This window comes from Schistocerca americana, chromosome 7 (genome assembly GCF_021461395.2).
Source record: "Schistocerca americana isolate TAMUIC-IGC-003095 chromosome 7, iqSchAmer2.1, whole genome shotgun sequence".
Classification (NCBI taxonomy): domain Eukaryota; kingdom Metazoa; phylum Arthropoda; class Insecta; order Orthoptera; family Acrididae; genus Schistocerca; species Schistocerca americana.
Window position 1 is genome coordinate 279,988,164 of NC_060125.1, and position 24,232 is coordinate 280,012,395.

The window sequence follows — 24,232 nt, forward strand, 5'->3', positions numbered from 1 at the left end:
GTTCAATTAACCACCTTGAAGCTGTCTCTCTACCGTCCACTCTCGAACGGCACGCGGGAAAAACGAGCACTTACATTTTTCTTTGCGAGCCCTGATTTATTTTATCGTGATGATCATTTCTCACTATGTAGATGGGTGTCAAAAGAATGTTTTCGCAATCGGAGAGGAAAACTGGTGACTGAAATTTCATGAGAAGATCCTGTCGGAACGAAAAACCTCTTCGTTTTAATGATTGCCACTCCTGTGCACGTATCGTGTCTGTGACACTATCTCCCCTATTCCGCGATAATACAAAACGAGCTGCCCTTCTTTATACTTAGTCGGTGTCATCCGTCAGTGTTACCTGACGTGGATCCCACACGGCACAGTAATACTCCAGAATAGGGCGGACAAGCGTGGTGTAAGCAGTCTCTTTAGTGGACCTGTTTCACCTTCTAAGTGTTCTGCCAATGAATCGCAGTCTTTGGTTTGCTCTACCCACAATATTATCTATGTGATCGTTCCAATTTAGGTTATTTGTAATTGTAATCCCTAAGTGTTTAGTTAAATTTACAGCCTTCAGTTTTGTGTGGCTTATCTCGTAATCGAAATTTAGCTGATTTCTTTTAGAACTCATGTGAATAACTTCACACTTTTCCTTATTCAGGATAAACTGCCACTTTTTGCACCATACAGATATCTCATGTAAATCATTTTGCAAGTCGTTTTGATCATTTGATGACTTTAAAAGACGGTAAATGACAGCATCATCTGTAAACAATCCAAGACGGCTACTCAGATTGTCTCCTATGTCGTTAATATAGATCAGGGACAATAGAGGGCCTCTAATACTTCCTTTGGGAACGCAGGATATTACTTCTGTTTTACTCGATGACTTTCCGTCTATTACTACGAACTGTGACCTTTCTGACAGGAGATCACGAATCCAGTCGCACAACTGAGACGATACTCCGTAGGAACGTAGTTTGGTTAGAAGACGCTTGTGACAAACGGTGTCGAAAGCCTTCTGGAATTCGGAAACTCTGGAATCAATTTGACATTCCCTGTCGATAGCACTTATTACTTTATGAGTATAAAGAGCTAGTTGTGTTTCACAAGAACGATATTTTCTGAAACCGTGCTGACTATGTGTCAATAAATAGTTTTTTTCGAGGTACTTCATAATTTTCCAGTAGAGTAAATGTTTCAAAACCCTACGGCAAGTCGACGTTTGCGATATAGACCTGTAATTCAGCGGATTACTACTACTTCCCATTTTGGGTATTTGTGTGACTTGAGCAATTTTCCAGTCTTTAGGTACTGTGTTGAAACTTAGAAGCGTACGTTTCTTATAAAACTTTTAGTTGGACTCTGTCATATGTATAAAATTGTAGATGTTTTGAATCTACATACTCTACATTAATTTTATATTTTCCTGGAAAACAGCGATCTGATCAGATGAGTCTCGCTTTCAGTTGGTAAGAGCTGACGGTAGTGTTCGAGAGTGGTGCATACCTCACGAGGCCATGGACCCAAGTTGTCAACTAGACACAGTGCAAGCTGGTGGTAGCTCTATAATGGTGTGGACTGAGTTTACACAGAATGGGCTGGATTTTCTGGTCGTTCTCCTACTTGGAGACGATTTGCTGCCATTCATGGACGTCATGTTCTCAAAAAAGAGGGAATTTTTTTGGACGACAGTGCGCCATGTCATCTATCCACAATTGTTCGTGAGTAGTTTGCAGAACATCTGGACAACGCGAACAAATGGTTTGGTCATCAAGACCGCCTGAGATGATACTCCGTCGAAAATTTACAAGACCTAATCGAGAGGCCAGTTCGTGCACAAAATTCTGTGCCGGCAACTCTTTGCAATTATGGAGAGCTGTAGAAGAAGCATGGCTGAGCATTTCTGCAGGGGTCTTCCGATGACTTTTCGTGTCCATGCCACGTCGAGCTGCTGCATTACGCCAGGGAAAAGGCGATCCGACACGAGTTTATGAGATATTTCATGATTTTTGTCACCTCGGTGTATTCCGTATTTATTGGGAACTCCATAAATATTATTTTTGGTCACAAAAATACACTTACTTTTTTTCGTGAGTCTTCTGACTGGTTTGGAGCGGTGCAACACATATTCCTCTCCTGTGCCAATTCGTTCATCTGAGAGTAGCACCTTAGATAACTACGCCCTAAATTATCTGCTGGATGTATTCCAATCTATCTCTTTCTCTACAGTTTCTACCCTCTACAGTGTCCTCTAGTATCATGGAAATGATTCCCTAATATCGCAACATATGTTCTATCATCCTGTCCCCTCTTCTTGTCAGTATTTTCCGTATGTTGCTTTCCCCTGCGATTCTGTGTAGAACTTCCTCATTCCTTACCTAAGCAGTCCACCTTATTTCGGACATTCGTCTGCGGCGCCACGTCTCAGATAATTCTTTCCTTCCTACCATACATTGTTTTGCTCCAAAGGTAAATAAATATCCAGAAATTTTCTTCCCAAATTAAGGCCTATGTTTCATACCAATTGAATTCTCTTGGTCAGGAATGCCCTTTTTCGCAGTGCTAGTTTACTTTTCATATGTTCCTTGCGCAGTCCATCATGGGTCATTTTCTACTTAGGTAGCTGAATCGTTAACTTCATCTACTTCGTGGCCATCAGTCTTGGAGTTAAGTTTCTCACTGTTCTCATTTCCGCTACTTCTCATTTCTTTCGTCTTTCTTCGATATACCTGAATCCATATTCCGCACTCATTATACTGTTCATTCCGTTCAGCATATCCTGTAATTCACCTTCACTTTCAATGATGATAGCAATGTCAAAAGCGAATCTTGAATTTTAATTCCAATCTCCATCCTATCTTTAATTCAACATTGCTTCTTCTACTTATAGGTTGAACAGTAGGAGCGAAAGACTCCATCCCTGTCTTGCACACTGTTTAATCTGAGCACTTTGTTCTTATTATTCCCATTTGGTCCTTCAAGGTATTATGTATTGCCATCTTTCCTTACAGCTTATCCCTGTTTACCTCAAAATTCCGAACATCTTGCACCATTTTACACTGTGTAACATTTTTTCAAGGTCGACAAATCCTAGAAACGTGTCTCGATTTTTCTTTAGTCTAGCAAAATCAGAATTGACCCTTTTGTGCCTTTACCTTTCCTAAAGCCGAACTGGTCGTCATCTAACACAACCAATTTTCCTTTCCATTCTTCTGTATATTATTCTTGTAGCAATTTGGATCCATGCGCTGTTATGCTGATTGTGAGATAATTGTAACACTTGTTAGCGCTTGTAGTGTTTAGTATTGCATGGAGGACATTTTTCCGAATGCTATATCCCCAGACTCACACATTCTTTCCACCAATAGTCGTTTTGTAGCCACTTACTATAATGGTTTTAGAAATTCTGAAGGAATAATATCCATCCCTACTGCCTTGTTTGATCTTAGGTCTTACAAAGCTCTTTTAATTTTTGATTCTAATACTGGATCCCCTATCTCTTCTATCGAGCCCTGTCTCTTCTTATGTCACAACAATCAAGTCTTCCCCTCACAGAGGCCTACAATGTACTCTTTCCACCCATCAGCTCTTTCCCCTGCATTTAACAGAGGAATTGCCAATGGACTCTTAATGTTACCACCCTTGCTCTTAATTTCACAGAAGGTTGTTTTGAGTTTTGCGTTTGCTGAGTCAGTCATTCGTAATATCATTTCTTTTTCGATTTCTTCACATTTTTCACGCAGCCATTTCAACTTCCCTGCACTTCCTGTTTATTTCATTCAACAGCGATTTGTATTTCTGGACTAGAGAGTTTGCCTGAACATTTTTATACTTCCTTGTTTCATCGATCAGCTGAATTATTTCTTCATTTACCCATGGTTTCTTCGCCGTTACGTTCTTGTTTCTATTTGCGGTTACTGTGATTGCCCTTTCTAGAGATCTCTATTCCTGTTCAACTGATAAACCTACTGGCCGGCCGCAGTGGTCGAGCGGTTCTAGGAGCATCAGTCTGGAACCGTGCGATCGCTACGGTTGCTGGTTCAAATCCGTTTTCGGTCATGGATGTGTGTGATGTTCTTAGGTTAGTTAGTTTTAAGTAGTTCTAAGTTATAGGGGACTGATGACCTCAGATGTTAAGTCCCACAGTCCTCAGAGCTATTTGTACCATTTTAAACACCTACTGAGCAGTTATCGCAGTATCTACGAATTTTAGGCGTACGTCCTCATTCTTTAGTATTTCCGTACACCACGTCCTGGTTTATTGACACCTCGTGACTAATCTCTTAAAGTTAGGCCTAAAATGGTTCAATTGGCTACAAGCACTACGGGACTTAACATCTGAGGTCTTCAGCCCCCTAGACTTAGAACTACTTAAACGAAACTAACCTAATATCATCACACACATCCATGCCCAAGGCAGGATTCGAACCTGCGACCGTATCAGCAGCGTGGTTCCGGACTGAAGCGCCTAGAACCGCTCGGCCACAGCGGCCGGCTAATTTCGGCATAGTCTTCATCTCCACTACATTTTGATCTGAGTCTATATCTGCTTCTGGGTATGCCGTACAATCCAGTATCTGATTTCGTAATCTCTGCCTGACCATGATGTAATCTTATTGAAAGATCCCCATGGGGGACCGAATTGTCGTCCATGAAGAAGAATGTCTCGTAAACACGCTGCCGATATGGTTGCACTATCAGTCGAAGAATGGCATTCACGTATAGTACAGCCGTTACGGCGCCTTCCGTGTCTACCAGCGGCGTGAAACGGCCCCACATAATGCCACCCCACAACAGCAGGGAAACTCCACCTTTCTGCACTCGCTGGACAGTCTGTCTAAGACGTTCATTTCCCTGCCTCGTGATGACTGGGTTTTGTGTGATGTCCCTAGGTTAGTTAGGTTTAAGTAGTTCTAAGTTCTGGGGGACTGATGACCATAGATGTTAAGTCCCATAGTGCTCAGAGCCATAAGACGTACAGCCTGGCCGGGTTGCCAACAAACACGTCTCCGACGATTGTCTGGTTGAAGTCATATTAGTGACGCTCATCGGTGAAGAGAACGTGATGCCAATGCTGAGTGGTCCGTTCGGCATGTTGTTGGGCGCATCTGTATGATGCTGTCGAGGTTGCAAAGGTGGACCTGGCCATGGACGTCGGAAGTGCAGTTGCGCATCATGCCGACTATTGCGCACAGTTTGAGTCGTATCACGACGTCCTGTGGCTGCACGAAAAGTATTATTCAACACTGTGGCATTGCTGTCAGGGTTCCTCCGAGCCATAATCTGTAGGTAGCGGATGTCCACTGCAGTATTGAGGCATGTCATCAATAGTTCCTGTTTCTCTGTATCTCCTCCATGTCCGAACAACATCGGTTTGGTTCACTCTGGAAAGCCTGGACACTTCCCTTGTTGAGAGCCCTTTCTGGCACAAAGTAAAAATGCGTCGTTGAACTACAGTCAACACGAGCCGTGTACCTCCTTCCTGGTAGAATGACTGGAACTGATCGGCTGTCGGACCCCTCCGTCTGGCTCTGAGCACTAAGGGACTGAACTTCTGAGGTCATCAGTCCCCTAGAACTTAGAACAACTTAAACCTATCTAACCTAAGGACATCACACATATCCATACCCGAGGCAGGATTTGAACCTGCGACCGTAGTGGTCGCGCGGTTTCAGACTGAAGGGCCTAGAACCGCTCGGCCACAAGGGCCGGCCACCCTCTGTCTAATAGGCGCTGCTCATGCGTAGTTGTTTACACCTTTGGGCGGGTTTGTCAAAGGGACTGTGTCTGTGATACAAAGTCCACAGTCAACGTCTATCTTCAGGAGTTCTGGGAGCCGGGATGATGCAAAACTTTTTATGATGTGTGTATTATGATCACTTGGAAGAGTCTACGATCGGTTTCTGAAGAAACAAACGTGATTCTGTGAAGTGCGACTACGCCCAAAGGTGGAACAGTTTCTTAAAATTTGCCTCGGAAGACGTACAAGTGTGAGTTCGTACTAATGTTGAAATCATTTGAGTACAAGTAATGCCTTTTTATGGTACTCAAGAAATAATGATAAGTATCACGATAATTTGCTGTGAACACTATTAGTAGACTCATTCTCGGAATAATTTTCTTAATCTTGTGACTCCATGAATAAAAGAAAATCAAGTGGCACCTAATTATTTCTCAATCCAAATTTTTAGTGAACTTGAGAATTTTCGATTTGTCACTCAGCAATGACCCGTTTATTGCATGCACGCAGAGCATGTTCCTAGCGGAGAAGGAATCAAAGAGGACGACTACAAGTCATTTTTGCAAGATATGAGGTAAGCAAGTTGCCTCTACTTGTTCTAGGAGAAGTGAGCGTGGATGTTAAATTTAGACATTGGCCGAGTAGATGACACCTGCCGTACCTTCTTGGTTGAAAGGGTTGTTACATTCATGACCGCAGTGTGTAGTGTATGGGGGTTATAATTTTATCCTTTGTGAACATAAATGTTACACTTGGTCATAAAAATTACTCTTGGAATACCCTCATAAATATTACTGTAGAAGTAAGCCTGTAGTTCAGTCAGACGAAACGCGGTTTTATACACATTCCGTTGCGGCCAAACGTCAAATACAGTGCAAGGTATTCTGGAGGAACAGTAAAAATGGTTCAGATGGCTCTGAGCACTATGGGACTTAATATCAGAGGTCATCAGTCCCCTAGAACTTAGAACTACTTAAACCTAACTAACCTAAGGACATATATCCATGCCCAAGGCAAGATTCGAACCTGCGACCGTAGCGGTCGCACGGTTCCAGACTTAAGCGCCTAGAACCGCTCGGCCACTCCGGCCGGCGAGGAACAGTACCAGTCAATTTTCCAATGTTGCGCAACGCAGGACGTTCTGTTACGGCGCCCCACCGTACTTTACTGCTACCTCCAGTCTCTGTTTATCGTGCATAAACACGGTGGTGTTGTTACCTGGTGGGGTCTTGAGTCGACTCAGCAGGGGGAAATAGGTAATGATGCGTCGATATGTTAGTTTACGAACGTTCAGTAACCGCCTGTTTGTCAGCTGGGTGTCAGATGGTTCGGAATGTTTATGTAGTTTCCCCGACGCGGCGCAAGATGGGCGGCGGTGAGCACGCAGTTGTTACGTGGCTGGTTCTTCCCAAGCAAGCGCCAATACTGTTTAAGTTTCATCTCGCACCGAAATTTACACGGCTTCTTGAGCTTGCCTCTAGAACAGCCTTGAGTAAGAGCAGTCTGTTGACTTCAGTAAGCCATCTTTTGTTACAAGGCGGCAGAAATTTAAACCTTGTTTTGTAACATCATGGCGAGTACTACGTACATTCAAAAATTATTGGTCATTTTGAAACGTCCCCTTTGAACAATTATACAAAACTGTGCTTAACCTGACACACAATATTTTTAGCGCAACGCAATCTGACTTTCAAAATTCCCTACTAAAGAATGGCCCTGACAAACATTAAACTATACCTTTCACAAATCACTTACCTCACAAAAATCTTCGCTGCTCAAGCTACTGCAATACAGTGAGCGCCACTACTGCCAGCTAAATAAAAGATTCAAACTACTGAAGGCACTAACTACTGATAGGGGTAGTTAGCAAATGAAAGATATTAATAGAGAGCAAACAATGTATTTACCTTAATATCATCACAAATCATAATATATATATCAGTTCATGACAAATTACAAACCTCCGCCATCTCTCTCCCCACATCCACCACTGCTGGCGGCTCACCTCCAACTGCGCAACGCTACGCGCTGTTCACAGCCAGCTGCCGCTGCCCAACACTACAATGGCAGACAACAATGCAAACTAGCCACAGACTGCACACAGCACAGCCAGTGATTTTCATATTGAGCGCTACGTAACGTTGCCAATAAGAAAACATAAACAGCCTACTTACATAGCCCCCATGCTCCCCACAAAAAATTGAACAAAATTTTTTTTGGGCAGTGGCCAATAATGATTTGATAAAAATTTTCATAATTACAATAACAAGGAAATCAAATGCACACACTTATTGATACAATGTTGGTCAAAAGCTAAAAATTTCTCACAGTCCATAAAGACAGTCCTGATCATTCATTACGGTAATCACAGGTTTTTTTTCACAAAGTCTCATTAGTAAAAGAAATTGCACACAGAAGTAGTGGATTTCCATGCAGTCTTGAAGAAGTAGTGTTGTCCTTCCAACGGAAAGACAGTGCTGGCTCTTGACATGCTGACAGGTAATGGGCCACAATGGAGCAAACCCACAGCAGAGTCATTCGAAGTTTTGAAGAGTATTGGTAGGTAAGTCATCACAGAGCAGACCCACTGTAGTCCTGGTAGAGATTACGGTATTGGTGGGCCACCAGAGGTGCAGACCCACTGCAGTCCTTGTAGAAATAATGGTATTGATGGATCATCAAAGATGTAGACCCACTGTAGTCCTTGAAGAGATGGCCAGCAGCCATCTGTTGTGACTGTGCAGGTGCACAATCACCATTGAAGAGTCTTGCGGATAATATAGCAAGTCCATAAACCACCACTTGTGCACTCACAAAGTTTTTGAAATTGTCCTTAGAACCAGCAATGCTGTTATCCAGTCCCTTGCTGAGTTATTAACACACGTGCAAACACTAACAGTCCCTACTTCTCACATATTGTCCACATACTATGACCAACAGAAACGTGTGCAGTGAAATGTAACTAACAAGTTAATAATGTCATGAACTGGTGACAATTACAATTTTATAACATAAGAATACAATTACAAAGGTACAAAATACATCATTAAAAACATAATAATACAGATAACATTTGTAGTACAGGCTTTACAAAAGAATAGAAATAAACATATACATCAGTGTTACAAAAATAGTGACATAAGTACATACATAAAATAATGAGAATAGTTTTCGAAACATTAATTTCACACATGAACATTGAAACAGAACAGAATTGTAAACAACTTAACAAAGAAAATAACATATTATTAATGCAACTTATATTTGAGGATAACAGTATTCCTCCTCATAGTGAATATAGCTTAGTATTAGAAGAGAAAAAAATTCTATGAAACAGTACACAGAGACAGGAAGAAAACAAATACTCAAGGGTACACAAACACATAGTGGGATAACACCAATAGGAAAGGACAGGGTTCGTTTTCAGTGTAACATTTGGTACTGCAGTCCAACCCAAAACTTCATATATCTTTCCTCTTATTTCATCCTTTGTTTCCACCAAAAAAAATTCTATCTAAGCATGCTTTCTGTGTTTATATGTTCACACATTTCTTACCTCAACATTTATTTCCAAGAAAATCCTACCTAAACCTGTTTTCTCAATGCATTTCTTCCAATTCATCGCAACTCATTCTCTTATAGGCTACCCCTTCTTAAGCTAACTTAAATCTACTGAGCTCAGATGCTAAACTAAGGGACGCGGCAATGCAGCATCACATAACAAATCAACACAAACAGCAATGCAAAAAATGCAAATTGGCAAAGCTAGCAGCATAAATGAGCAAAAGTCAAATTCAATAACACTATGCCTGGCAAACAGCAGCAACTTATACCTAAACATGACATAGCGCAAGCAGAAAAAATATTACACTAAACAACAATGCAGATAAGGGAAATGTATATTCACATCTTAATGTCTATGTAATTAAAGTGGTGCACCACAAGAAGTTATTCTACCAAAAAGTTACCAATTACTTGAAAAGAAAATTATGAATGCAGTTACTAGTTCCTTCTTATTGTTCTTTCCTTTCCAAGTGCTCCTTTTTTTAAAGAATGTGGATCATAAAATAATTATTTAATAGATCTGTTGACAGAAAGTGTTCACATTAGCAAATGCATTTCATTTTATAAAAGCAATGCTGCAACACAGCTGGAAAACAGATGTCAAATGAAATAAGCAACTATGAAAAGCAAAGCATAAAAATATCATTCAATAGTCATGTGGCATTTCGTAAGTTAGTAGAAATTCTCTCCACTCTCATAGAAAGACGCTTGTCGTAATCAGGTGTGCAGATGTAAAAATATTTCTTGTCATTTTATTAGGCATTTCAGTAAATATCGTAAATTAAGAGCTAGTGTAATCATATGTTTTCAAGTTCGACCGTGTCGTTTTTGCGATGCTTTCTCTAAAGGAATGACAATGGCCAGGATAATGGCCTTCCCTTTCCCTTTTTTTTTTTCTTCCTGTGCTCTGAAAGGCACGCGCTAATGACTTTTTCTCCAGGCGTCTGACACAGCTGGGTGCCCGCGACGCATTACGTGCAGGTGGTCACTTAACTTTCGTACGGAAGTATTTACGACAGCAATTTTCGCTAAAGTGACAGTCTCACATAAAAATACTTCACAGGTCAAGAATTAGCGTCGCAAATCTGTAGAAACAAAATCCTATGAATATAACAGTGTCCAAAAAATGTTCAGTGGCATTGTGATACATTCACACATGATTCACACATGTCATAACTCTTAAAGTACGATTCTTGGTTTCCAACATCCTTTTTCACAAGTCAAGAGTCCCTACCCACTATTCATTACTCCTTACCTTATTACACATATACGTATATTCATCGACACTTCTTCAATATTTCATCATGAGAAATACGTAGCATAATAAACATTCCTCAACAACATAATACACATCGTCGTCGTAATAATATCATAACATCTTAGTCAACTCTCAAAATCGTCGTAGCTTCCTCCAATAATTTCAAAACCTAAAAAAAATTCTCTGCTCATTTAAATAGTGTCATCTACCTCAAACGTACTTTAAAATCATGCTCCCTTACCAAATACATCATTCAAAGCTCTCATAGTATCACAATGATTCCGAAAAAATATGAACAGTTTACAAAGTACAGACAAAATACAGTTTCACCATATGAAACGTCCCCTTTGAACAATTATACAGGACTGTGCTTAACCTGACACACAATATTTTTAGCGCAACGCAATCTGACTTTCAAAATTCCCTACTAAAGAATGGCCCTGACAAACATTAAACTATACCTTTCACAAATCACTTACCTCACAAAAATCTTCGCTGCTCAAGCTACTGCAATACAGCGAGCGCCACTACTGCCAGCTAAATAAAAGATTCAAACTACTGAAGGCACTAACTACTGATAGGGGTAGTTAGCAAATGAAAGATATTAATAGAGAGCAAACAATGTATTTACCTTAATATCATCACAAATCATAATATATATATCAGTTCATGACAAATTACAAACCTCCGCCATCTCTCTCCCCACATCCACCACTGCTGGCGGCTCACCTCCAACTGCGCAACGCTACTCGCTGTTCACAGCCAGCCGCCGCTGCCCAACACTACAATGGCAGACAACAATGCAAACTAGCCACAGACTGCACACAGGACAGCCAGTGATTTTCATATTGAGCGCTACGTAACGTTGCCAATAAGAAAACATAAACAGCCTACTTACAATTTTGTTGTCTTGCGTGTTGTATTAGTACCTTTCAAAGGATGTTTTTCGTTATTGTCTTGGTAAACATTTATAAAGAGTGGCCTATAGATTGATAACCACTTCGGATATTTTATCTGTTGTCAGCTTTCATACGGGTTACATGTGTTTTGGTAGTACTGACTATAATTCATTACGCAAGGAAGCAGAATTAATACTATACTGATCTACGAAAACGGAATGAAGTGCAATGAAGTCGTAGGTATGTAAAACGTGGTTTGCAGTCAGTTTGCTATGAGTAAAATGTGGGCATACGAGCAGAGTAAGAGATTTGGAGGGAACCATGATGACTGTGTAAATAACGAACGCCTGTTTGTAAGCATTGAAAACGTGGAAAATGTGAAAGAAATAATTATGAACTATTGCCGAATCAGAGATGTCGCTGCTGAGATTGGCATATAGGTTGGCGCGTACGACTAATTTTTTTCGGATGTTTTGGGAATGAAGCGTATGACAGCTAAATTTGTTTCTTTGCTGAATTTCGAACAAAAACAGCGGCGATTGCAAGTTACTAACGACTCGCTAGATGAAGTTATTGACGATAGATGTATGATACGTCTCATGACAGATGACGAAACGTGGGCTTACGAGCATGACGTCTAAACTCACAGTCGTTTCAGTGGAAGCTTTCTGGATTGCCAAGGCCGCAAATGCACAACATGTGCCGTCAAACGTGAAGCTAATGCTCATTGTGTTCTTAGAGCATAATTAGTTAGTTCAGCACTAGTTCTTGCCGCAAAGACGAGCGATCTATAGGAAGTACTACTTCTGGTTCAGTGCCGTTTGCATGAAGGAAGTCTGAAAACGTGTCCCGTCTTCGTGGAGAAGGAATTCGTGGCTTTTGTATCATGACAGTGAACCTGCTCACATGAGGTTGCTTATCGGTCAATTTTTGGTATTATCAGTAATGTAACGATGCCCCAGGCTCCATAGTTGCCACACATGGTCGTGTATGACTACCTGTTCGCAAAAATAAACAAATTTGTCAAGGATCATCATTTGATAAACCCTGAAGTGATTATATACGAGAGGTAAAAGCTTTGTCAAAGATTGAGTTCCAGACGCTTCAGGAATCGGCAAAAGTGCTGGCAGGCATATATGACTTCTACTGCAGACTAGTTTGAAGATGATAACATATCTGTGGAGGAATAAATAAAATTCATTCCAAAAATTAAGAACTAAAAGTTATATTTTGCTTACAACTCGTGTTTTACTTAAGTGAAGAGAACTGTGGAGCATCACAGGAAAATGCTTCTTACAGTGATGAAACAAATTTGGGAAGAATAATGTCGTATCCAGTGCACTGTTAAAGACTAAAAAGTTCCTTTTCATTCTGATCAAACACTGAAGCCAAACCCATTGAACTGAGATCGATAATTAGAGCATACCAGAAGCAGCAAGTGTCTACAGTATGCGAGAGGTCGTTTGATTAGCACCATAAGTGAAAGGATACATGTGACAATGTAACACCACACATCAGATAAATGCGAGAAATGTTCTCCGTTGACTGAAGAGGATGCCTTAAAAACCGTTAAATCGGCGTTTCCTGACTTAAGCTCCCATTCCAAATATTGTGCACTCAGTCCTTCCAGCAAACTCGCAACAGGAATGTTCGACATCCTTCATTAATATCTAAATATCGAAATAATTTGATATGACTGCAGCATTATGATTTACATTGTTGTGAAGTCACTTCACAGTTTACCAAGTAGTATGTGGAGCTTACTTCTGTTTCTTGCATGTTAGATGCTTTCACTTTTCCACTTTTAATGATGTTTCTTTAAACAATTCTTTGAGTTCTTAAACTCCTCATGTGGACAGTTTTCTTCCGTTAGAGGTTACTTAAAGAACGATTACTTTCTACCTGGTAAAGATACCCCACCTATCTAGAGCCGTACTTGCTCTTTGAAGAAATTTGGGTGGTACTAGGAATGTTGCCATATGTAGTTGAGATTTTTGCTGGTACGACGGCAGTAACAAATTATGAAGAATGCCCGTTAAGATCACGTTAGTCGCATTCCAAGCAACCCATTGAGAATGGTGTTATGTGATGCAGAAACAAGTCAGAGATGTAAGTTTAATTTACGTACAACCCAGTTAAATGACATTACCTTACTATATTAGAGTGGAAATTGCAGTTGTAAATAAGTCTAAATCATCAAGTTTAAGGAAATGCCCAACAGAAAGTTATTTAATTCAGTCTTAAACCCTCTGAATGTGCTGTGATAGGGTACTGAATACATGTTTGCTCATGTGGATGACTCCTCTTTGTGCTATTGTTAACTCTTTGTAGTCTATAGTGGTTGTTCTTGTCTCATTGTTACATCTATGGTTTTCGCTACCTTTTGTGAAAGCAGACATATCAGTAACAAAGCATTTTGAATAATATATGTATCCTGCAGAAGTTGTCATAAATATCAGTTTTTGAAGAGGCCTTTGTAGGATTTTCTAGAATTAACACGAGGCATAAATCTTAAAATGCACTTCTGTATCTTGAAAATACTTTCTCGGTGAGCCGTGTGGCTCGATCAGCCATATTCCCGCCGTATGGGTCACCTTTCCGGCGGTGTACGCAGAGCACCCGCTAGCGCAACCTACCCGTCCGATTGGGAGCGAGAGGAAAAGCTGAGGAATAGCGAGTGATTTTGCTTTGGGACGCCGTGCTGTAACGGCGTTTTGGGAACTGTGGAGGACAGCTGAGGTTCGGTGTCAGCCAGCAAGCAGGGCACGTCCAGAAGGGGCTGTTTACCCGGTCGACGGCGCCGTGGTAAATATCGCCAGCTTGGAGATAGACGTTACTGGGAAGCCATTGGTATTGTTTTTCCGCTTCATGTCTCCTAGCTTCGGGATCTGCGGTGGCTGGCTTCGTCGAACAAGCAATAGGGTAAGGGCCTGGCTTGTCCTGTAAATTCTGATCGGAATCCACTACTGAGCTCTGTGCGGTTGACTTTATTTTCTTGGGCGGCCTTCGCAACTCCTACTGAGTCTGGCCTACAATGTGTTGATTTTATTAAGGTGTATATGGTGTGATCATTAACATTTACGAGGGCCTGGAGTGCTGAGACATTCCGTTGTAGATCCCCACTGTCAAGGTTTAACCGCCATTGAAATCAGTTTGCTGGTCCTTGTTTAAATAGTGTATTCATATCACACCACAGAGTTAAGAAGACCAGTCGCCATTGATATATACACACAAAATATTTCCCTCGATATATTTATCTCTGAATTGTAATAACATTACTGTTACATTTCTCTTTGAACTAAGACACGTGTATAATTTTGAAATCCGTAGTTTCCTAAATTCTTACCAGATATTTAGAGGCCAGTTGTTATTGTGTGTTTGGTGGCCTGAAACGGATTCTGTTGATGGTAGTACCAGAACTCCTTCAATAAAAAGTAGATCGACATTGTAATTAATTTCCTGTATTAATTTTACTAATGTGTGGTAATGATTTATTGTGTTTCTAGTTATATAAGGCAGATGTAGTCTGTTGTAGATAACCACTAGTTCTGCGATTTCCTCGTGCCCATTGGTGACCGTTGCTGCTCCGGTCTGGGGGTCATGTTGATTCCTGTAATGGAAACAGCTGAGCGGGCGGGCGTCCATTTTCTGAGCATAGTTGTTGAATCTCACGAGATTGATTGCTCATATGAAATTTTATATTTTATATGCTAAATTAACTTAATTGTTTTGGTAATAACAATCACTGTCGCAATAAATGAGTACATTAGTTATAAAATTTAACTCACTTCAATAAATGTGTAATAGGCCATAAGTGCTGCACTTTTACGAGTGTTTAAAATTGAACAAATTTATTTTAACCTGAATGGTACATTTTAAATTTGTATGGCAGTCTCAAACATGTGATGGTTTTATTTGTCAAGTTCTCTTGTTTAAAGGTACCAAATATTTGTAAAAAAAATTGTTCAATTGGCACTGAGCACTATGGACTTAACATTTGAGGTCATCAGTCACCTAGAACTTAGAACTACTTAAACCTAACTAACCTAAGGACATCACACACATTCAAGGTCGAGGTAGGATTCTAACCTGCGATCGTAACGGTCTCGCGGATCGAGACTGAAGTGCCTAGAACCGCTCCGCCACAACGGCCGGCAATAAAATATTAGGAGCAATTTCGATGGTGGTTACCTGATATGTCACTTTGTGCCAGTCTTACCACCCTACAGCCTGTTGTGCTGAGTTTGTGTCGTTGCGTGAAAGGTGTAATTACATGTTGTCTCGACACTTCACCTTGTAACTTTAGTTGCTCCAGGAAGAGATTCCCAAGCTCCATAACGAATTAACGAATAGAACTGTGAGGAAAAAATCTTGTAATGTTTTAAACACCGATAGCGGTAATCGTAGCACTGCAAACATAGTTGAACCTAATTGGTTCATTTATCCTAGTACAGAATCTTCGAATCAGCTAAAATGCCTAAACTTAACATATTCTACTTCTGATGTGACTCGGCACAAGACGCCAGTCACCACTCTTGATGAACTGTGGTATCGTGTTGAAGCTGCATGGGCAGCTGTAGCTGTACACGTCATCCAAGCTCTGTTTGACTCAATGCCCAACCGTATCAAGGCCGTTATTACGGCCAGAGGTGGTAGTTCTGGGTACTGATTTCTCAGGATCTATGCACCCAAATTGCGTGAAAATGTAAATACATGTCAGTTGTAGTATAACATATTTGTCCAATGAATACCCGTTTATCATCTTCATTTCTTCTTGGTGCAGTAACTTTATTGGCCACAAGTGGAAATCAATGTCCTCTGGCTGCGATTTTAATGGCCAGTAGCGTAAAAAGTATACGAATGAAAGTAGTATCGGTCACGTTACTGAAAAAGCAGTTATTGTGATACTGGTAAACAGAAACAGACTATTCAACGCAAATGGATTATCACTGGGTTGTAACAAGACTGACTATATACAGTTCGGTATTTCACAAGGAACTCTGCAGCCTTTAAGATTCTCGAAGAATGAAACAATAGAAGTAGTCACCTCTCTTGATGAACTGTGGTATCGTGTTGAAGCTGCATGGGCAGCTGTAGCTGTACACGTCATCCAAGCTCTGTTTGACTCAATGCCCAACCGTATCAAGGCCGTTATTACGGCCAGCAGCCATTGACCAGACGTTTTCAATTGGTGACAGATCTGGAGAATGTGCGCGCCAGGGCAGCAGTCGAACATTTTCTGTATCCGGAACGGCCCGTACGGGACCTGCAACATACGGTCGTGCATTATCCTGCTGAAATATAGGGTTTCGCAGGGATCGAATGGAGGGTGGAGCCACGGGTCGTAACACATCTGAAATAAAACGTTCACTGTTCGAAGTGCCGTCAATGCGAACAAGAGGTGACCGAGATGTGTAACCAATGGCTCCCCATACCATCACCCCGGGTGATACGCCAGTATGGCGACGACGATTACACGCTTCCAATGTGCGTTCACCGCGATGACGCCAAACAGTGATGCGGCCATCATAATGCATTAAACAGAACCTGGATTCATCCGAAAAAGTGACATTTTGGCATTCGTGCACCCAGGCTCGTCATTGAGTACACCATCGCAGGCGCTCCTGTCTGTGATGCAGCGTCAAGGGTAACCGCAGCCATGGTCTCCGAGCTGATAGTCCATGCTGCTGCACAGGTCGTCGAACTGTTCGTGCAGATGGTTGTTGTCTTGCAAACGTCCCCATCTAGTGACTCAGGGATGGAGATGTGGCTGCACGATCCGTTACAGCCATCGTGTAAGATGCCTGTCATCTCGACTGCTAGTGATACGAGGCCGTTGGGATCCAGCACTGCGTTCCGTATTGCCCTCCTGAACCCACCGATTCCATATTCTGCTAACAGTCATTGGATCTCGACCAACGCGAGCAGCAATCTCGCAATACAATAAACCGCAATCGCGATAGGCTGCAATCCGACCTTTATCAAAGTCGGAAACGTGATGGTACGCATTTCTCCTCCTCTCACGAAGCATCACAACAACGTTTCACCAGGCAACGCCGGTCAACTGCTGTTTGTGTATGAGACATCGGTTGGAAGCTTTCCTCATGTCAGCACGTTGTAGGTGTCGCCACGGGCGCCATCCTTGTGTGAATGCTCTGAAAAGCTAATCATTTGCATATCACAGCATCATCTTCCTGTCGGCTAAATTTCACGTCTGTAGCACGTTATCTTCGTGGTGTAGCAATTGTAATGGCCAGTAGTGTCTTATTCGCTGGAAGTACAAAATTTGTCCAAGTTGTTGAAACGTCCAAAATTTAAGTAATATTATCAGTCGATGTTCAAAATGGTTCAAATGGCTCTAACACTATGGGACTTAACATCAGAGGTCATCAGTCCCTTAGACGTAGAACTTCTTAAACCAAACTAACCTAAGGGCATCACACACACCCATACCCGAGGCAGGATTCGAACCTGCGACTGTAGCAGCAGCGCGGTTGTGGACTGAAGCACCTAGAACCGCTCGGCCACAGCGGCCCTCAGTCGATGTAGGTGTACCGAAGTGGGCCTGATGGTGTGAAACAATTTGCTTTTATCACTGTAGGCAGCGAAATTACACCGACGAGTGCTGGCTCAGATCAGACCCACTTCATGTGATTTACATCCAACTTACAGATACTCTTCCAGAATGAGATTTTTTCTCTGCAGCGGAGTGTGCGCTAATATGAAACAGTGTGCCATACCGAGACTTGAAATCGGGACCTTTACCTTTCACGGGCAAGTGGTCTACCATCTGAGCTACCCAAGCACGAGTCACGCCCCGTTCCCACAGCTTTACTTCTGCCAGTACCTCGTCTTCTACGTCCAATTTCACAGAAGCGCTCATGCGAATCTTGTAGAATTAGCATTCGTGGAAGAAAGGATATTGCGGAGACATGGCTTAGCCTCGGGGATGGTTCCAGATTGAGATTTTCACTCTGCAGCGGTGTGTGCGCTGATATGAAACTTCCTGGCAGATTAAAACTGTGTGCCAACGGAGACTCGAACTCTGGACCTTTAATCTGTCAGCGATGGATACTGTTTTGTCATTCAGGTAAGATAGAAATCTATAAACATCACTGTCTATAATTCCATAATATCTTACCTTCTGCTTTAGGATCTCATGGTTCATACATTTTAAACCCTCATCTAAGTCACTGATCATTCCGAGCAGTAGTAATTTCTGATTTCTGTTTCCACTACATAATCTGTCAGGGCAAATGTAGCCTCTTCAGTTGAGAGTCCTTTTGGTAAACCTAATTGCCGCTGAGCATGTTTTCCTCTACTCTGTAGAAAATCTTTTGCACGTTATCTTCAGCAGCTGCCAGAGACACAAGCAGCAACAGGGAAGTAACCGATTTAGTGATACTTGACGGTTTACCAATCAGGAGCTTATCATATAGTTTCATCTGTGCGCTTTGGTAGTTTAGTTTTTGGATCTCTGAGTGTCAGTGTAGTATTTAATACACTCACTTCTCGTGTTTTGTTTTGTGTCGGGAAGTAAACAGATTTTGTGATATGTTACAAGTCCCTAATGAAGAGCGAATTATTCAGTCTCACCTATATGCTTTGTTAGTTTAGTTTTGGTATATATGCGTTGAATCTAATTTATTAGACACTCTTCTTGCGATTTCACCAATGCCCGCAGTAGATTTGCGTAGCGCGTGACCGTAGTCATTTGTTTGCCTTCGTAGTGTACTTCTTCACTATCTTCAGTGTGGATAGGGACTGTGGTGGCTATGTGCGAATGGGAGCCGAGTTGGGGAACTTCGCTGTCAGTTTCAGGCTTTGATGGATACGGTTGTACAGCGTGAGGTTGGAAGCGGACGCAACTCACCGTTGTGGATCAGCTGTGGGGATCCAACGGTCGTCAAGCACAACCCACGAGTCAGGCGATAGGTCCGCACTGGTGACCAGTCCAGTAACTGCTCGCACTGAGGTTGACCGTTCATCTGTGGTTGAGCTGGGGTCACCGCGTAGCGCGGCAGGCTGCAAAAGACTTCCCGGGTGGCCGAACGGAAGGTGTTCCTGCTTAATCTTACAAACAGTTCCTGGTGCTATCTGGGGCTGACGCTTTCTCTCAGCCAGATGCGGTCGCTTGTCCTGTTTCAGAAAAAGCCTCCCACCCTGCAAAACCCGGGCAGTAAGACAGGGTGTGATTATTAGTAGCTGTGGAAACGTACTTGAACTCTTGGCAACAAATTATATCGAGCTAACAACGAGCATCAAAACGGATACAGGGATTAGTGAATACAGGGTTGTCATAGCGAGACTGAACAGTGAAACACCAAATTCCTCCAAAAATTAACCAAAAACACGCCTATTCAAAGAAACATACATAAATTCGCTTAACACCTTCTGGTGAGACGATCTCCACGCCTTCCAAATGTAAATAAGGCTAGATGTAGCTTGAATTCAAAGAAATAGTTATTACAGCAACTGAGAGATTAATACCAATTAAATCAACAAACGACAGACGTGATCCCCCTTGGTATACAAAATATTTCAGAGCATTGTTGCAAAACCCAAAACAAAGCAAATTCCCTACGATTGGCTCTCTTTCACACAAGCTCGTAACTTAGCACTAACTTCAATGCGAGATGCTTACAATACAAAACATCAAGTAAGTTTTGCATCACCCTGTTTCCAAGAACTCCTGAAGAAACTCCTGAAGATAGACGTTGACCGTGGATATTTCATAACTGACACAGTCCCTTTGACTATTCAGGAATGTCACTAAACTTGCCAAAAGGTGTAAACAACCGTGCATGAGCAGCACCTAGTACACAGAGGGGGTCCGACAGCCGATGAGTTCCAATTCCATCAGGAAGAAGGTACACGGCTCGTGTTGTGTGTAGTTCAACCATGCATTGTTGCTGTGTGCCAGGAAGGGCTCTCAACAAGGGAAGAGTCCAGGCATCTCGGAGTGAACCAAAGCAATGTTGGTCGGACATGGAGGAGATACAGAGAAACAGAAACTGTCTATGACATGCCTCGCTCAGGCCACACAAGGGTTACTACAGCAGTGGATGACCACTGCCTACGCATTATGGCACGGAGGAACCCTGACAGCAACGCCACCATGTTCAGTAAAGCTTTTCTTGCAGCCACAGGACGTCGTGTTACGACTAAAACTGTGCGCAGTAGGCTGCCTGATGCTCACCCTCACTCCCGACGTCAATGGCCAGGTCCAACTTTGCAACCACAACACACCATGCAGCGTGGTACAGATGGGCCCAACAACATGCCGAATGGACCGCTCAGGATTGGCACCACGTTCTCTTCACTGATGAGTGTCAGATATTGCTTCAACCAGAAAATCATTGGAGACGTGTTTCGAGGCAATCTGGTCAGGCTGTATGACTTAGACACACTGTCCAGCGAGTGCAGCAAGGTGGAGGTTCCCTGATGTTTTGGGGTGGCATTATGTGGGGCCGTCGTACGCCGCTGGTGGTCACGGAAGGCGCCGTAACAGCTACACAATACGCGAATTCCATCCTCCGACCGATAGGGCAACCATATCAGCAGCATATTGGAGAGGCATTGGTCTTCATGGACGACAATTTGTTCCACCATAGTGCACATCTTGTGAATGACTTCCTTGGGGATAACGACATTGCCCGACTAGAGTGGCCAGCATGTTCGCCAGACATGAACGCTGTCGAAGATGCCTGCGATAGATTGAAAAGGGCTGTTAATGGACGACGTGACCCACCAACCGTTCTGATGGATCTACGCCGAATCTCCCTTAAGGGATGGGACAATCTGGACCAGCAGTTCCTTGATGAACTTGTGGGTAGTGTGCCGAGATGAATAAAGGCCGGAGGACGTGCTACTGAGTATGAGTTACCGGTGTTTACAGCAATGTTGACCACCACCTCTGAAGGTATCGCTGTAGGGTGGTACTACATGCAGAGCGTGGTTTTCATGAGCAATATAATGCGCGACTCGTGGTCGTGCCGTTTATTACTTGACATACTGTCTTTGCAGTACTGACTTCTCGTTTCTTTTTCGACTAACTCGTGTCACTAAGTTGTGGACCGGCCTGCCCCCGTCGCTCAACCGCTGGAGACACACATCCACAGCCCGACGGAAGGAAACTTGAGCGGGTACGACCGTTGGTTGCTCGTTTGGTCGGCAGTCTCATCGGGTGACGTGTATTTGGTCTTCCGAGCGCTTATGGACCCCTTCAATTGATCATACTGCGTGACTTTGTTCATTACCTTCCTTGTGCAGAGAAGTCAGGTGGTCAATGGGCCGGTGTTCCCTCTGTGTGGTTGGGTCGCAGCCAGTGTCTCTGGGTCGTCGTGTGTCCGAGTTGCGAATGGACATCAAGGGAGTCGGGATGGAGCTCCAGTGAGGGCCGGGTAGCCATGACTCGCCCGACCGTTCGCGACACGCATGAGTTGAGTGAGAACGACCTTGGTTGGTCGTTCGGTCGGTCGTCTCATCGGACGACGTTTATTTGGTCGCCAACCTCTTCTGGGTCCTCCGTGTGTGTCGACTTGTGATTCGTCCTTGTTGTATCACAGGTACTGGTTCTATTATTGTTCGAGTTGTTTTGTGGAAGTGTTTTCGTGGAAATGTGTGTAACTTGTATGGCTTTGACCGAGTAGCTATTTTAGTCCTGTCTGTGTGCTGCATGTAGTGGGTCAGTTGGGACGGTGAGCAAGCAAGTCTCCACGGCGTGAGGCGAGGCCTTGACTGCTGGCGGTGTACACGCGCTGTCGGATCGTTAGGCGCTAGCTGCGAGAGCGACATGTTAGTTGCCCACCGGACCTGGACGCTGAATTTGAGTGATCAGTTAATCTGTTGTGAAACCACAACTACTGTGATATCTCTTCGTTCATTTGCGGGTGTTGTTCCCTTGGCGATTCCAGGTAGCAGCATCGTATGATGTGTTTGAGTAGGCGAAATCCAGCAGCCCTCTTCCTATGTTGTGATTAATTATTAATTTGGTTGTTACTTATCAGTGAATTGCACCAGCTGTATTCTCTGTCCTGTGGACATTAACGCTCCAGTCATCTGCCCTGGTCGTTCCCGTAATTTGTAGGCAGTGTGCCCTTTCCTCGTCGTGTCGTTGCTGTCCAGCACGGCGTGTACTTCAACAGCCTTTTCATGTTGTTTGGTTCATATTTGCTAAGAGCGATTATTGTTTACCAAACTGTTATTAGACACCTATTTCTGGAGGCGTAATGCTGTTCGTAATCTCATCCTCTTCCGATATTCTACATCACCGTTCCGTTGGTCGGACGGAAGGTCCCTAGTTTTGCTTGCCAACCGATTACCTAACTTCATCTCTTGGCTGCCTGTCTTACCTCTCCTTACGTTTGAGCTACGTTCCCAGGCCGACCCTTGGAACACTTCTGAGCACTACTTGCTCCGTTTGTTTTAAATTGTGATTGTATTTTAGTTGTATTGTGCGAGGCCGTTGGCCATGTATTAATTCATTTTTTTTAATTTTACATAAAGGTCTTCAGCCATGTTGAATTAAAATTTTGAGCATTGGTTGTTTAGAAAAAAATATAAAAAACTTTATTTCTTAGGGATTGTCCTAACTGAAATGGTTGTAATCGAGGCGCTAAGACGTTAGGTTGTTCTATGTGTTATGTGTATCCTTCAGCTGAGCTTTTGCGTGAACCTCTTAATAAGGCCTGCAGTCGTGAGAATTCTCTCACGGAATTTTTTTTTTAATAAGAAGCAAGGGCTTTATTCCAAATTATTTATCTGAATTGTTGTTCAGGCCTTCAGCCGTTGTTTCAAATTTATTTGTGGCCTTCAGCCGTGAAATAGGTTAATCAGTAAGTTCTGTTGTAAGTTCAAAAGGAATTTCTTGGTTAGAAAAATTGCTTATTAATGTGCTTCAATTATATTTGTCCTTCAGACGTGTAGTGTAAGCGTCAGCTGCTAGTTGTTTTCATTGCATGTATTTCTTTTTTTAAGTTCACCTTCCACTTTTAATTGCTTTCGATTTCTAAGCCAGGTCTTCAGCCGTTCTTGTGTTTGCTGTGTGGTTTTGGGTCTTCAGCCCAGGTTTCCTTAACTACGCTTTCAGCCGTATTTTTTAATGAGATCACTTAAGCCAATGTGTAAATGAGTGGTTCTTAGAAAAATAAAGTTGTGTGTTTGATTGTGCAACTCACAGTAACGGCCCCATCCACAACCTCAACCACATCCTGTGCGCTCTCTGACTACTTGCCATTCAGGTTTCTGACGGAAATGGTGTTTATGTTGCTTTCTATTCCAATTTTCCGAATAAGTTTCGGAATTGTCGGAACCTAGGTGATGCAAAACTACTACACTAATGCTCATAAATTAAGGATAATTGCAGGATGTGGTGCCACACAACGTGGCACTACACAAAACTGGAGCTAATAGCATAGGCACATAGGGAAAACACACAACACAGATTTGTAAGTCCACGGTGATAAGTTGAGGAAACCGTACCGAAGCACAAATGCTATAAAACGCCACTGTTTCCTGCGCATGTGCCCTGACATCAGTGTGAGATATCATCACCGTGCACACGTACACAGGCCACAGAAAGGGTTACTCTAGATCACGTGGTCGAGCAGCTGCTGGGGTATAGTCTTCCATTCTTGCACCAGTGCCTGTCGGAGCTCCTGAAGTGTCACAGAGGTTTGAAGACGTGCAGCGATACGTCGACCGAGAGCACCCCAGACGTGCTCGATGGGGTTTAGGTGTGGCTTACAGGCAGGCCACTCCATTCGCCTCATATCTTCTGTT